Source organism: Myotis yumanensis, unplaced genomic scaffold (assembly GCF_028538775.1).
Source record: "Myotis yumanensis isolate MYYU_CA2020_CCGP unplaced genomic scaffold, mMyoYum1.0.hap1 SCAF_14, whole genome shotgun sequence".
In the NCBI taxonomy this organism is placed as follows: domain Eukaryota; kingdom Metazoa; phylum Chordata; class Mammalia; order Chiroptera; family Vespertilionidae; genus Myotis; species Myotis yumanensis.
Window position 1 is genome coordinate 54703543 of NW_027223765.1, and position 16209 is coordinate 54719751.

The 16209-nt window shown below is 49.5% G+C and overlaps 1 protein-coding gene across 2 annotated transcripts in view; it reads right to left on the reverse strand.

The window, feature by feature from the left end:
- The window catches only part of FRMD4B (FERM domain containing 4B), a 295154-nt gene that overhangs the window by 223853 nt on the left and 55092 nt on the right, over nt 1-16209 (reverse strand). The window contains exon 1 of one of the 2 annotated variants that reach the window (XM_070390991.1): nt 6126-6177. The exons of the other annotated variant lie outside the window; for it this stretch is intronic. The gene's annotated coding sequence lies outside the window, so the exon portion shown is untranslated. Of the gene's footprint in view, nt 1-6125; nt 6178-16209 lie in introns of those variants that run through there. 2 annotated transcript variants of the gene reach the window in all.

Genomic DNA, 16209 nt, shown 5'->3' on the forward strand with positions numbered 1-16209 from the left:
AAATGCAAAGTGAATGTCCATGATAGTAGGGTTGCTGGGAAAATGGCTATAGAGTCTTACTCTAATGTCTAAGGTCTTCAGGAAAACGGAACTCAACACGCTCGTTTATCATGTGGCAGAAAGAAGGCTCCATCGTTGACCATGCACCTGTCAGCAGGTGTTTTCTAAGTGCCTACCAGGTGACAGGGATGCCAGTGACCAGACGAGAAGCAGTTTCGTCCTCCCGTGGAGTCTGTTGGGAAAGATGGACGGAACCAGCATTGCAGCAAGAGCACACGTGCAGACAGGAAGGGCTTGTAGCCGAGGGAAGGTGCTCAGAGGTCAGCCTGCCGGTGGCACGGGCACGAGATGGGGCGCAGACAGAGGTAGAGTCCTGTTTATTGTCACTGACCTAGTGTGACCTGAGCAAGTCACACTTCCCACCCCTGCTTCCGTACCTGTGGAGCTAAGTAAATAACCCCCACCCTGTAGGGGTTACTCCGGGCACTGGGTTAAAGTTTACTAAGTTCCCAGGGGCGCCTGGCACTGAGTATGGCCACACACGGTTATCGAATGAAAGAATCCTTATCACACAACATGGATCTCCAACAGCAACAGGGCCCTTGGGCAGAAAGTGATGAAACAAAGTAATGAGACCTTAGTCCTGTCTTATATCTCGTGAGAGAGACTGAGGATGTAGAGGTGTGTGTGTGTGTGCGCGCGCGCGCGCGCGCAACAACAACAATGTAGCTGCCTCTTACCCATGGTCTTGATTTCTGCAGTTTCAGTTACCTGTGGTCAAACCTTTTAAGTGGAAAATTCCAGAAATAGATAATTAGTAAGTTTTTTTAGAGTAAAGGAAGTATAATAAACTTATTTTGTATTTTATGTTTATCTCAGGTGTGGAGCATAGAGGTTGGACAATCATATAACCTGTGAAGTGATCCTTCTGAGAACCCTAGCGCCACCCACATTGTCACCATGTTACTGACCACATTCCCTGGGCTGCACTTTGCGTCCTGTGACTATTGTGTAGCTTCTTACTCCCTTCACCTCCTCACCCACCACCCAACCCTCTGTTGTTCACTCTACGAGTCTGCTTTTGTTTTGTTTGTTCCTTTGTTTTAAGATTCCACATATAAGCGAAACCATATGGTATTTGTCTTTTTCTGACTCTTTTCAGTGAGCAGACCCCTCTGCTGTGTGCCGTTCTGCTGCCCAGAACAGGAATCAGCCCTTTGCCCAGCTGCCCTTCCGCCTGTTAGTCACTTAGCAGGTGGCAGTGGTCACTGTAAATAACCTGTATTTTACTTGATCATGGTCCCGAAGCGCAGGAGAGTGATGCTGGCAGGTCGAGTGCCACAGAGAAATGGAGAGGAGCTTCCTTCCCGCGGAAAGGTGGGCGAGTACAGGGGAAGCCACAGGACACACAGGTGCCAGTGCTCCCCGTGGTCTCCGGCATCCACGGACACCACAGCCAAAATATCACAACTCTCCACGTAGCCAGCATGAGTTTGTTAAGTGATATTTGCATTCTGTTTCTTTGTACTGAGCCTCAGGCTACACGTCTGCATGGCCTGGCTGCACTGAGGGGTCCAGCAGTCCGTGGCTCCTGTGTGACAGCGCGATGCCAATGGGAAGTCGCTGGACAGTCAGGTGGCTCCTGGGAGAGGCTGGGTGGGACGGGCGGTAAAGCCAGCCTGGGTGCCGCTCAGGGCTCTCCCGCCGGGAGGCTGGGCGTGCAGCACCCTAGAGGCAGGCCCGCCTTGGGAGTCTGGGTCGCCTCCGCTGGGGCAGGGCCACACTGGGGTCTGGTGTGGCTGGCCCCCCCGCTCCCCCCCCCCCCGCCCCGCGTGGTATCTACTGTGCAGGACGCACGTGTCTGCAGAAGCAGCTTCTCGCTTGCACAGCGCAGCCCTAAATAAAGGAAAGGGGCTGTGGGGCCTGGCATCCGGCAGAGGTGAACCTGGAGCGGAGGAGCCAAGGTCTGCCCTCCGAGTGGGTCAGGCAAGTCATTGTCTAAGGTGAGAGGGACCAGGGAGGCCCGTGCCACACAGAATGTAGATTCTGGATAAAGCACAGATGAGGAAGCTGGGGTAAGAGGACAGAGGCAGGAGCCCAGGAACCAAGAGCCACTTGACAGGGTCCCCAGCAGCCTGGCACCCCCCTAAGTGAGCCCTGAAGTGTCCCCTCCCCGAGAGCCCACTTCTGCCTCCCTCTCCCCAGTCTCGTCCCACAGCCAGGGGATGGCCAGGCACGGCAAGCTCAGGCCAGCAAATGCCTCCGGGCAGTGCCTGGAGGAGGGGGACCAGCCCCCACGACGCCTGGGTCCTGACAACACACTCACGTGGGCTGGGAGGGGTGTGAATGGCTGAGGCCCCTAATCTTAGGCCCAGGACTGGCCCACGTGTCCCGCGTGCAGAGGGAGGCCCCTGGGGTCCCCCAACTGTCACCAAGTGGGAATGGGACCCAGTGGGCCTAGATCTTGCAGTTTTTCCAAAGTTTTACGTATGGATTTTTTCATTTTCCAGTTTTAAAATGCTTGGAACTATGTCGATACATTTCTAAGCCTTGTACTGGGCCACATGGGCCGACAGCGTGACACTTTTATTCTATAGTTCAAGGACACGCGGCCCTGGTCCTCCCCGCCTCATGGCGCCCTGGCGTTTCTCAGATCCACTGTGTTCTGAGGCTTCATTCCCGTCCTGTGCCTGAAGTGTCAGCACAGTTTCTGCGCACACGAAGGGGCGAAGGCAGGTCAGACCTGGTGTCAGCTCCGAGGAACTCCTAACCTCCGCGCAGGAATCAAATCACAGCTGCCCGGACCCAGAGCATCAGGCTCTGAGTCTTGGCTGAGGCCTTGCCACTCCACGGTGCCGGCCAGGGAGCTGGCTCTGGTTGCACAAAGGACGGAAGGAAAAGAGTCAGCCCCGGTGGGAGTGCGAAGGGTGTAAGTTTTCTAGAAGGGAGTCTGGTAAAGGCCACAAAGACTGAAAGTATTTGTATGCTTTTTGACTCAGCGGTTCCACTTTAAGGAATTTGGCCTGAGTAAAAAATGATGTGCTTTCACACAGACTTAACCCAGAACGTGTGTGACCGTGCGATCTACGATGGAAACAGTGACGGAAAGAGCGCGAGGAGGGCTGGGGTGGGGGTTGCGATGCCCTGGGACGCTCTGTCCCGCCTGTCACTGCCCAGGGCCTGTGGACGTGGCCTGTGCTCATGGTCCCCGCAGGCCGCCTGGGAGCAGGGTCCCCACTGGTCTCCTTCCCCCCCGTGCTCACCACTGTCCAGAAGCCGGCACATACCAGACCTAGAAAATAGCTACATACACACAGGACAGTTGCTTCCACTGTTGTAAGAAAATACTAGACATGTGTTTCTATAAGTTATTAGTGGTTTCCCCTAGACCAGTGGTCGGCAAACTGCGGCTCGAGAGCCACATGCGGCTCTTTGGCCCCTTGAGTGTGGCTTTTCCACAAAATACCACATGCGGGCGCTCATGTATAGTACGATTGAAACTTTGTGGTCCATGCACAGAAGTCGGTATCTTGTGGAAGAGCCACAGTCAAGGGGCCAAAGAGCCGTATGTGGCTCAAGAGCCGCAGTTTGCCGACCACTGCCCTAGACCAGGGCTCAGTGAACGGGACTGGCTGCTGGTTTTGTAAATAACGTCCCGTTGGAAGACAGCACGTCACCCTCTCGTGCATCTGCAGCTGCCTTCGCACCTGACGCAGAGCTGAGCGGCTGCAACCCAGGCCACGTGCCCAGAAGCTGAAGACCGTCCCTGTCTGGCCGAGAAGTTTGCTGACTGCTGCTCTAGTCGGCGGTGTGTTTTCTGAGTGGTCTCACAGGAACACATGGATACACGTGTGTGTGTGTGTGTGTGTGTGTGTACTTTTACATTATTACTTTTGTAGCCAGACAAATATTAGAATTATTTTTACAAAAGAAAAGAAATGAAGGGAGGGAGAAGGGAAGGAGGAAGAAGCAAAGCTGTTTACCCGCATTTATCGACCCAGAACCATGTCCCAATGAGGACAGCGTTAAGTGGGTAGAAGAGGAAGGTGCAGTTTGTCACGCATGGACGAGGCTCTGCAAGTAGCAAACGCGGTCGCACGGCTGTGCCTCCTGGGGACGGGAAGTGGCTGTGGCTTCCCTCTCTGCTCTATGGATCGAGCTGCAGGGTCCCTTATACAGGGATGGTTTTCAGGAAGCACCTGGCCTGTTCCTGACCTGTGGCCGGGAGCCCACAGATCCCGAGCCAGGGTGCGCGCTGATCTGTGCCTTCCATCCAGGGGCCGACGCGGCTGCAGACTCTACCCACAGGGTCCCGGGACCACCCCCTTCCGGTGCCAATGGACGCTTGATGTTTCTTCACGTCAGAAGGATCACCTGCAGCGTCCCGGGCCCTTCCGGCACATCTCACTCTGCCCTGGACAGCAGCAAGGCCACGGTGGACAGGGCCAACCAGGGCCGCTTTTCTCAGAAAGTGTTAACACTGGCCCGGGACCTGGGCTGGACGCCTTTTCTTCACATTAATTTAAAAAAAAAAAAGTCCACTTAATTCCTTCCAGAGCACATCTTGCCTATTCTCTTCAGGTTAGAAAATGTGTTTAGAAAAGGTGTGTTCTGGCTTAGTAGCCAGACGCTTGCAGTGCCCATGCCCCAGTCATCTCTCCCTGACTTCAGTCTTAGCCGAGAGGGATGTTCCCGGCAGTGACGACGGCTCCCACTCCCTGACTCTCTCTGCTTTTCTGCCTCCGTAGCAGGCAGGGGAAGGTAGCCCCGCCGGGGCAGCTCTGCACAGTGAAGGCGCAATGGGTAAGCCCAGTCCCTGCTCCTGGCAGAGAGGAGCACAGATGCCCACAGAGGCTATATTTCTTTCTCCTTCTCTTCTCACGCCCCAACCCCTCTCTCTTGCTTCCTACGATTCTCCTTCCAAATTAGCTCCCTGCGCCCAAGAACTTGTTTCAGGTTCTGCTTTGGAGGAACTCATGCTTAGGGTTCCAGAAAGTTCTCATAGATGACACGAAATAGAGTCCATTCATTTCTGGGAGATACTCTTCCATTGAACACCTGTGTATTAGACTTCTGCCTGGCCCTGCCCACGCTGGGTGTGCAGTGTGAACTAGAGAGACACAGCCTGTGGTTATGGAGCACAAGACATTAAGTGACGATGGTGCTCACTGCACTATGAAAGGACAGACAAGTATAGGAAAGATTAACATCAGGGGAAATAACTTTTCTGTTACCCCTCTGTGGTTTGAGCTGTGACCCCTATAATAAAAGACAGATTAACAGGAGAAAACAAGCTGAATTTATTAACATGTGTGCCTCATGTATACATGGGAGATACCCAGGGCAAAATGAGTAACTCAAAGTGGTGGCTAAGAATTCAGGCTTAAATACCATCTTAATGGGGAAAGGGGCAGGGCATGCAGGCCTCTCACAGGAGAGGAAACAATTTGTAAGGAAGTGAATGGGCCCTTAGAAGAACAGACAAGAGGCAGGATAGTTTGCAACCAAGTCTGGGGGTGGGGCGGGCTTCTCCTCTCCAAACCTGCCTCCCTGGCTGAAGAGACACCCGGGAGGGGGCTAGGGCGGTTGGTGTCCTCAGGGAGGACCTGTCCTTAGGCAGGTGAGGGCAGGTGAGCAAGCCTCTCTCGCATTCGCTGCCCTCCAAGTGCCTACGGCTCAGAGTAATCAATACACCCAAGGGGCAGGCTGGGGGTGGCATGTTCTGTGCTTGGACAGCCATATCTGGGGAGCAGCCCGTCACTAACCTGTTCTGAGACCGTCCAGCATGAGGTTGTTGAGAAGACTACATCCGGCCAGGCCCTTAAGCAGGACTTAGACAAAGAGTGAGACGGCGCCCGAGGCTTCCGCTCTGTGCAAACACTGAGCAAGGAAGATGGCTGTTTGCTGGGAGGATTTCAAAGCACATGGTCAAGAACAGTCTCCTTTCCTCTCACACGGGCTACATATTCCAAGAGCCAAACAAGGGCATGTACACCTTCGGGATATTAGTCACTGGAGGCTCAGAGCTGGCCATTAAGATTCCACCGTGACCTGGATACGCACCCTGCGGACAGAGTGTGCCTGGAGCCCGTGGTCTTCTACTGCGGGGCCCAGAGCACTCTCACCTGGTTCAGACCCACTGCCTCAGGGTCACAGAGGGTCACTAAGGTGGCTGAGGGGCGCCTGCCGGCTGATTCCTCCGAAGGAGCCTCAGAAGAAGCTGATCCTGACAAACCTCCAGGGCGCACACACTCCCTGAGTCTAAGGCAGCAATTCGTCCTAAACGCGCGCCCCTTTGCTTTACATGCTAAGAAAACGCAGGAGGTACGTCTTCGGTGCGTCTAGGCTTGTGATGGACTGCCTGTGCTTGTAGCAATCTTGTAAGAGTTTGGCTCCTATTTTTATTGTTCTCACTGCATGCTAACACTTCCAACATTTTAGTAAATCACGGTTCTCCAGTTGCTACTTCAGAGTCGTTAAGCGGATTTAACAGGCGCTGCCTAATTATTGTTTTACCTTTCACGGCGCACCCAGCAGTGCTCGGGCTGCGGTCACTGGTGATGTTCAAATGCTCAGAAAGGAACAACGGGGATGGCTCTGCAGGACGCACAACAGCTCATGTGATGGCAGGAAGAACATGCTACATGTATGTAGTGATGCACACCTTCAGTAATTCATTCACTCACACGCTCATTAGGTAGCCATATGTGTATGCACCAGAGACTGCAAAGAGCAGATCAGCTTAAGCGGCTCTTTCTTAGGACTGCATCCCCTGGCGAGGGCATAGAACAGTGGTTAAGGACTCGAGCTAGACTGTAAATGTTTAAATTCTGGCTTCACCATTTCTTACCCATGTGACCACCAAACAGCCAATTTGTGTCTCAGTTTCACCATCTGTAAAATGAGGTTTATAAGAGCAGCTACCTCTACAGGTACAAAGCAAGTCAGTACATACTAGTACAATATGTGTAAGTTACTGCTTGAGCCATAACCCGCACTCTCTAATTGCTGCCAACTTTTTTGTGTTACTATTGTGTTTTGTCTGCAGCACTCAGGGCACTGACTCTCTCTCTATCTAGTTATCTATTTAATTAGTTACCTAGTATTGTTTGTTTGTTTGCCTCGGTCAGATTATAGGGTGCATAAACAGACTAAATTCTGGGGCCTGACACTGCGCTTGGCTGCCAGCGAGGCGCCTGGTACGTGTTTGCTGAATGAACAAACCAGTGAGTGAACGACTCTCTGTCGGGATGCAGGCCCGTCTCGCCTGGACAAGCCTTTCACGCCTGAGGCTTCCATGGCACGTGTCTGTCAAACGCCATTTGTGGAACTCCACCTGGTGTTCTGCCCAGATGGTGCCCGGGACAAAGAGAGTTCAGCCTGCATGGCAGTCACGATGCCAGGTGACAGCAACTCACTGCATTATTCATCGTCAGATACTGTTGGCCAGGAAACGGACTGCTGTCGGCTGAGCTCCATAGCGGCCAGGGAGAGCCTGGTTTTAGCAGAAGCTGGACCATCACTGGAGAGAGGATGGCGTGGAAGAAGACGAGAGTAAAAAGTGAGGCGTTTCTCAATCTTGTCTGGGCTTTGTCACTTGGGCAGGTCACTTCACCTCTCTGGACACCTCTGGGTCCCTCGGCTTAATCCTATATAATAAAAGTGTAGTATGCAAGTTGTCCCCTAGACTGGGAGTTGTCCGGGAGTTCGACCTGGGGGTGGGGCCGGCTGGAGGAAGGGAGGGAGTACCTGGCTGGCAGCCGGCAGCCGCTAGGGACCCTACCAGTGCACGAATTTCATGCACTGGGCCTCCAGTGTTTTTATAAACGATGGACCCAAACTGTGAACAGAAATTCCAAAACCTGGCTGTGCACCAGAATCTTCCATAAAGCCTTCTAAAAATAGATTCCTCTAGACCGGCTGTCAGCAAACTTTCTCTATAAAGGTCCAGATAGCAACTACTTTAGGCTTTGCAGGCACATGATCAATCTCTGTTGCAACGCTCACACTCGATCCTCACGGTACAGGCACAGCAGCCAGAGGCCCTGCACACACCTGAGCAAGGCTGACCTGGCCACCTGCTGAGGGCCAGGGTTTGCTCGGGCAGGTGTGGCCCCTGGGTGAGGATCGATTCTCTGTAGATTTACAAAACCTCCTCAGGCTCTGGGGAGGCACCCACCTTTGGGATCCACGAGCTATAAGATCTACAGAGGCTCCTTCCACCTCCTACCAGGGCTGTGCTTCTACACTTCTCATTCCACGGCGACAAGGGCTGCCATCAGTCAGCATTACAAGGTGACTTAATCTTCTCTCAAACGCATCACATCTGGGTATTAGCTTTCAAAGCTTAAGTTTTTAGTCTCTCAAAATTCAGTTCTCTCCTCTACTGGAAGAGGTTTGCATCGTTTTCACTGTGTTTAGCCCTGAAGCACTCCTCCGGGTGTGACATCCTCTGTCAGCTCTTTGTAAGTGACACCTCCACTGCTAACCTGCAAATGAGAAGTTTAGAACTATCCCTTTAGGCATGAAAGCAACACAATGCAGGTGAGATTCCACCCTGAGGAAGGATAGCACATAAAAATGTAAAATTATGCAAGTTAAATTAGGGGTGTTCATAGATTTGGGGCTAGAATTTCCTTTATGTAGAGAATTCCTTTTCTACTTGACCTAACTGTTGGATGACAGACAATACACCCTTGTTTTCTGGATAGAGTCCCTGTTCCCACCTGCTGTCCCTGAGTAATTGAAATAGCGCCCCCTTTCATTCTCAAAAGTGTTCAACTTGGGTAACAAACTACATGGTCACCCTTAGTGGTGGCTGTGAGGGAAAACAGCATGATTCACCCATTTATTTTAAAGGACTAAGATCTAGATACTGACCCAACCCTTTATCTATATTATCCTAATTACGCATTACCTTTCACTGATGGCTAATGTTGTTGGGTTGGGTTTCACCAAAAGCAGACCCTGAGGCAAGGCCTTGAGGACATGTAGTTTTTGCCTTTGGTCTATGGATGAGGAAGCGGAGGTTCCACTGAGGTGAATTGGTTCTGTGAGATGACACAACCTCAAAGGGCCGGGCAGGACTGACGTTTGAGTTGCCGAATGGGTCTAACTCCAAGCCCTTGCTCTGTCATAACATACCCTACTGATCATTTATCTGAACCCCCCAACCAACTCAGTAACACAACCCTAAGGCAGTCCATAAGCCATGAGGACTCATGATGCAGAGTTAGGGGAGAGGAGACGGGCACAAGGACAGCGCTCTCTTCACGAGGGAATAATCACCAAGTACAGCTCTGAAAGGCTCCCAGAGGAGGTGTATCCCGTAGGACAGTTACTGGGTCACACGTCACAACTCCCCACAGAAGGCTGGTTGCTGAAAGGTGACCCAGGAAGCAGAAGGGAGCGAGCAGTGAACAGGTGAAGGCTCGCCCCGATGCCCTTGGAGATGTGCTCTATGCCTCCACCGAACTGCCTCACTCACTCAAAACACTTCTGGGAAACTGCTATGACCAAACCTGCTGCTCTCCGTTCCGAGGTGACAGCAGTGAGCAGGCTGGCTTTCTAAGTAAATAATCTGTATTGAGTTATTGTTCATAGTGACTGTAATACCCGTTGGTCGCCTTTGTTCACCCTTGATACCTATTTGATCAGAAATGGGCAGGTGCACTAGCCAGGAGGTTCCCTGGTAACAGGACAGAGGTAGTTCACCGACCACCTCGAGGGCACCTGGAACACACCATGGGCCAATGAGTTCAGTGGGAAATGAACTTGCCAGTGCCCTTACACATGGAATGGCTAGAGGTCGGAAAGTACCTGTCACACATATATGATTACCAAGACTAATAAAACCTGAACATGATGTTTTCTTCTTACTTTTCTATAAAATATGAAACCTGGACTAAAGATTAAGTAAACACCATGTGATTACTCAAATGGAGTAACAGTGTAGTTTGCAAACTGATTTAAAAAGTAGAGACAGACACGTTTCTTATAGAAGTGATCCTGCTAATAAAGAAAGAAGGAATGATAGGATTAGAATATCACTATTTTGCAGTCCTTAATGACAACCAACATCACGGAGTAGCCCCCAGTACCCTGGGGCTCCTGAGGGAAGAGCACAGCACCTGTACAGTAGTCTTAAAAAACAAAATTGAACCTCAATCTGATCAAACCCCTAGATCCACCTACCAATGACCAATTAGCAGAAGAACTTGGTAAAATATACCATGAGGAGAGAATCAGCAAAGTCCAGACTGTGAGAAACTCTACAGGTCAAATAAACTAGTTTCTTCAACATATAAATTCCAAGGGGAAAAACAAAGATACGGAGGGAAAACTGATAGATTAAAAGAAATAAACATGCCCTAGTTGGTTTGTTTAGTGAATAGAGCATTGGCCTGCAGACTGAAGAGTCCCAGGTTTGATTCCAGTCAAGGGCACATGCCCAGGTTGCGGGCTCGATCCCCAGCGTGGGGCTTGCAGGAGGCAGCCGATCAATGATTCTCTCTCATCATTGATGTTTCCATCTCTCTCTCCCTCTCCCTTCCTCTCTGAAATCAATAAAAAATATCTTTAGAAAAGAAACTACCAGGCCCAGTAGTTGAGCACTGTGCCATGTACCAAGAGGTTGCTGGTTCCATTCCCGGTCAGGGCACATGCCTGGGTTTTGGGCTTGATCCTCAGTAGGGGGCGTGGAGGAGGCAGCCTATCGATGTTTCTCTCATCATCCATGTTTCTGTCTCTCTCTTCCTTCTTCCTTTCCTTTCCTCTCTAAAAGTCAATAAAAACATATTTTAAAAAACTAGCAGACATATCAACCAATCCCAATGGATGGGTGTTATTTACATCTTGAGTCAAACAATCTGCAAAGAACATATATCATCTCCGAGACAAATGGAAAGGTAAGCTCTGGATGTATGATGATATCAAGGAATTAATGTTAAATTTAAAGATGTGATACTGGCTTTGTGGAAAAGGAGTCCTTCTCTTTTAGAGGTACACGCTGAAATATTTATAAAAATATGATATCTCAGATTTGCTTCAAAATAATGAGGGGAGCATGAGGATGTGAATACAGCACAGTTGGTCATGAGTTGATAATATCTGAAGCTGGTTGGTGGGTGATCATCGTATTATTTTGTATTTGTATATGTACATGAATAGATATATTTTGTATTTGGATTTTTCTATAATACAAAGTTAAGACAAACAGAAAAGCAGAGAACTCGTTCAAAAAGAAACTATAGCCCTAGCCGGTTTGGCTCAGTGAATAGAGCAGTGGCCTGCGGACTGAAGGGTCCCATGTTCGATTCTGGTCAAGGGCACATGCCTGGGTTTCGGACTCAACCCCCAGTGGGGGCTGTGCAGGAGGCAGCCAATCAATGATTCTCTCTCATCATTGATGTTTCTCTCTCTCTCCCTCTCCCTTTCTTTCTAGAATCAATAAAAATATTTTTTAAAAAAAGAAACTATATAGAATTCAAGTCTTTAAAGAGGTTTTTAAACTACTGCTTCTCTGGAGGAAGTTAAAGTTGGGGGCCAGCACACTTCTCATTTGCCTCCATCTCACGCCTCAGTAGCTTGGATGCAAGATGGAAAGAACAGAAGCTTTGGGGCCAGAGAGACATGAATCTGTGCCCTGGCTCTGCATCTTGAAGTCACTCAGGTTCTCCTAGTTCAACGTTCCCCGGGCCTGGAATGAGGCTAACATGACCTTGAGCACTTAGTGACGTATTGAGCAGTACCTGGGTGGCATGACTTAAATTCAAGTGCATCTGACTCCAAAATCCATGCTTGTAACCACGACACCGCACTGTGTTCAATAATGAGGTCTCACTGTTTGTGAGCTGACCTTGGAGACTCACAGCCATTGAGGCCTGGGATCAAAAAGAATGATTCATTCAAAAAGGGACCACACGTTCAGAAGGACATGTGCTCCCTGAAATCCAACTTCCAGTGTTTGAATCCCGAGCTCTACCATTATGGGACCCTGGGCAAGTCACACGACCTCTTCAGCCTCAGCTTTCCTTCTGTGAAATGGGGTAATAACAGTATGTTCCTAGGGACTATACGAAGGATCACTATGAGGATATAAGCACCGTTATTGCGCCTGCCCACTGTCCTGCTGTCTTCCCTTCCCCTTGATTCTCTTCAGAAGCAGCAGCCGCTCCTGCTCCCAGTGTTTGAGGGGGACTGAGATCGCTCTCACGAAGGGGGAAGAGGACTGGTCTCTCTGAGCACGTCTTCTGGCCATGCCTGGTGCAGGCATGGCCGCAGGCCCATGCAGGGTGGATGGGATCCCAGCATGACTCACGGCAGCAGCTCTTTCCTCTGGGTGTTGGAGAAGGAGCCCTTAGGCCGCTGCCCAGAGAGCCCACCAACGTGGAAGAAAGCACAACCGAAGAGGCGCTGCCCTGGGCCGGAAGCCCCACGGAAGGTCTCAGCCACATCCTCCTGTTGCCTAACGCATTCTGACTGACAGAGGTTCTGGCACAGTGCAAACACTCAGTAAACGTTGGCTAACATTATTGCTGGATGAAAATAAACCAAATTTCTCCTGCTACTTTTTCTTCTGTTACTTTGCTTGGATTATTTAAGTTTGTTTTTTTTCAAATTACAGATAATTTCAAATAGATGCAAAAGCAGAAAGAAAAGTGTAATAAACGCCCATGAACTTCAACAATTACCAACTCATAGACATCTTTGAGATATACCCCACCTACCCTCTTTCCCATGTTATTTTGAAGTAAACATTATATATATATATATATATCTTCATTCATATATTTTAGATTATTTTATAAAGTTTCAGTTCAGAGTAGACATTGTTGGCGGCCTACCCACTAGCCATTTCCTTGATTATTCCATCCAATAGTGTTCATTTCTCACTCCTCTCCCACGCAGCCAGCGATACAGACATCACTGAAGCCTCACGGTGAACCTGTTTAGCCCGGGGTAATTTCATTGTCGTCAGTAACAGGGTCAGGAATGCAACTCAATTTGGCCATTGAAACATAGACGGGATACTGTTGGGGGAGCAACATACTTTTGGAAAATTTTCTGCTTTCCTATGAGGCAGCCACAGATTACGGTCCCCCTCTTCCTACGACTGTTGTCCTGGAGGTGATGCTCCGAGCTGGACTTTAGATGAAGTAATACCGAGGATAGCTGAGGACAGGGGAAGGAAGCTGAGTCACTAAATCAGGCAACCCAAATGCCTACGCCACCTCTGGACTCAATGTTCCGAGAGTTAATGTTCTGAGAGTTGATTGTTCAAGCCTGCGTGCACCAGGCATTTGGCATTTGCAGCTGCAATCACCCGGCTTTGCCATCAATACAGACCCATGACCTGTACAGTCTGGGCTTTGAAAGCCAAGTAAGGAATCCGATTGAGACGACATGAGAGAGTAGCTTAACCCAAACAGAAGTTGATTTTTTCTCATGTATAGTTAGCACAGGTGGTCCCGGACAGGTTACGGGGGCTCTGTGGCCCTCAGGACCGGGTTTCTCCTGCCGTCCTCACACACAACTTCCCTCCTTCTATCTTGTCAGCTGCTCGGACTCCACCAGCACAGGCATGCTCCCGCCACAGGGGAGAAGGCAAAGATGATGCAGACACCCAGTGTCTTCAGGACACAACTCAGAACTAATCACACATATCACACTTCATTGGCCAGAACTTAGTCACGTGGCAACAAACAATTTTGGGTGGTCATATGTCCCATTCTATTTCTACAAGAAACAGGGAGAAATGAATATTGGGGCATAGAAGAGGCAAGGAGGTTTAATTTTATTTGGTTCAACTGACTCTTTTAATTAAAATGACTTCAGAATTTAAATAAGATTTAAAAGAAATGTCCTTAAGCAACCCCTTACCCAATAATTTAACAGCCTATTTACTTAGAAATAGGTAAAAATATACCTTCCTTCTATCTCTTCTTTTTAGGTGGAACTCAGAGGGATGCCAACAATCATGTTGGCAGTTTATTACCATGTGTACATAAAATTAATAACTGAATCTTATTGATTTCCCTTAATTACAAATTTCTTTTCCTCAATTAGACTTCACAACTATGGCTTAATTATATTCTGCTTTTTAAAAAATATGTTTTTATTGATTTTTAGAGAGAGGAAGGTAGAGGGATAGAGAGATAGAAACATCAATGCTGAGAGAGAATCATTGATCGGATGCCTCCTGCACACCCCCTACTGGGGATTGAGCCCCCAACCTGGGCATGTGTCCTGACCAGGAATTGAACCGGTGACCTCTTGGTTCCTGGGTCGATGCTCAGCCGCTGAGCCACACCAACTGGGCCTTGAACCACACTGGCTGGGCATATTCTTCTTGATAATCACCAGAATCCCATAACAAGCTCCAATTTCACCATGCTATTATTAATCAGAGTAACCCAACTTATGAAAAAATAAAGACAAACAGAGAAAAATGATGGAACTGGCAAGAAGCACAGTAGTCTGTAGCCCCGCTGAAATTGCTGTAAAAAAAGGTTTCTCTAGTTAAGATATAAGCAAGACTTTAATTCAGCGGCAGCAGGTTTTAAATGATGCAAGAGAGCCACCAAAGCAAATGCCTTCCTCCATGGTCCCCTCAGGGTCAAGTCCAACGCTTCAATTATAACTCCCCCAAATCGCCGTGATGCGGCGAATGTTTCAGATGAACAGCAGCACAGCACGATTCTCTGCGAATCAGAAAGTCTAGTTAGAAGGTTTGTTGAAATACACCCAAAATGCTCAGCTGCAAAACACATTAAAGTCTCCCCGAGGATGAGAATATTTCTGATCTGTGTTCCCCAAAGAGGTTACTGTAACAGAAAACAAGTGTGTGATTTAGGGCAGCAAATCAGAGTTCTCCATGCAGCGAGGCTTCCTGTGGTCCTGTCGGGAAGGCTGAGCGGTCCACTATGGGATCATGTTTACACTAACAGGGAAGGGCCCGTGTTGCCAAGATGTGTGTTTCCTTCGAGGGCATGTGCATGATGAGCTTGCAAGGAAATGGTTGAGCTTGCCTTTCATTGCGAATGGTTTCATTCCTCGGAAAAGGGTTTTGTATGGAAAGACATTACTTTTAAAGTCCTGCTTCAAACTACCAGTCAAGTCTTAAGATGTCTCTTAGGGGCTTGCCCTGGTCAGACGGCCTTGGCATTGACATAGTGGGCATGCTGGGAGGAAGGAACTCCCGAGGACTGCACATCCAAACCGCCGGGGGCGGCGCTAGCCCTTTCAAGCCGGAGTCAGTCTTTGGAGAATCGTAGTTTTGGCTGATTCCTTCCACACACATTATTGTTAAAAAAAAAAACACCCCAAAAAGCAAATAAGAATAACTGGGATCTAACTTCCATATTTGGGAGGGGTGTTGCTTGCCAACACTTCTACTTCTGAGCAGAGGAGGAAGGACCGTCCCTAAAAGAGATGAAGGCTGCGGGAAACCTGTAGACCTCTCTCCGGGAGTAACTCGTCTGATGAGAATGGGAGATGCCCCATTGCTCGTGTACAGCCTCTGCCTCCGTTGGCCTTTCCCTCCCTAAGCTGCAGCCTCTGCCTCCGCTGGCCTTTCTCTCCCTAAGCTGCCTGCGCACAGCCAGCCGCACCTTCTCCCTGCCTGCCTGAGGCTGCACAGGGGCGAGGCAGGTGCAATCTTCTACGCAAGTGGTGGGCAAGCTAACACTGCACCGTGCCCACTCTTCCCAAGCTTGGGCTCCAGAGTCCGTCCACAGGGAGGAAATATAATGAAGACCATTGGCTTCCGGCCCACAGTGTGGCTCCATCATTAGACCTCCTATTCTGACCCCCCCTCGCTCCTCACGCTGAACCGGAGAGAAGGGGATTGTGCCAGCCGGGAGGGGCGTTCAAGCGCCCCTTGCACTGGCCGCAATGCGTCTCTCCAGCTGGACCTGTCCTCTCCCCTCAGTGCTCCACGTACACGTGGCTCCATTTCTTCAACATCCTTGTGTTTTTGTGTCTGTTGACAATTCACCTGGTGGTTTGTAATCCACCTGCACGGGCCTGCAGTGTGTTTTTTACTAATGAGTTTGATCTGACTAATGTAATTTATGGAAGTCTGTCTCTGCTAAATGTGACATGGGAAGTTAGGTAAAAAACAAATTAGCTTTAGGCAGGTCTGCAGGAGTGATTGTGCACAACATTTAGTCTAGAGGAGAGAAGCTATAAAACCCAAGGAGAGAAGGC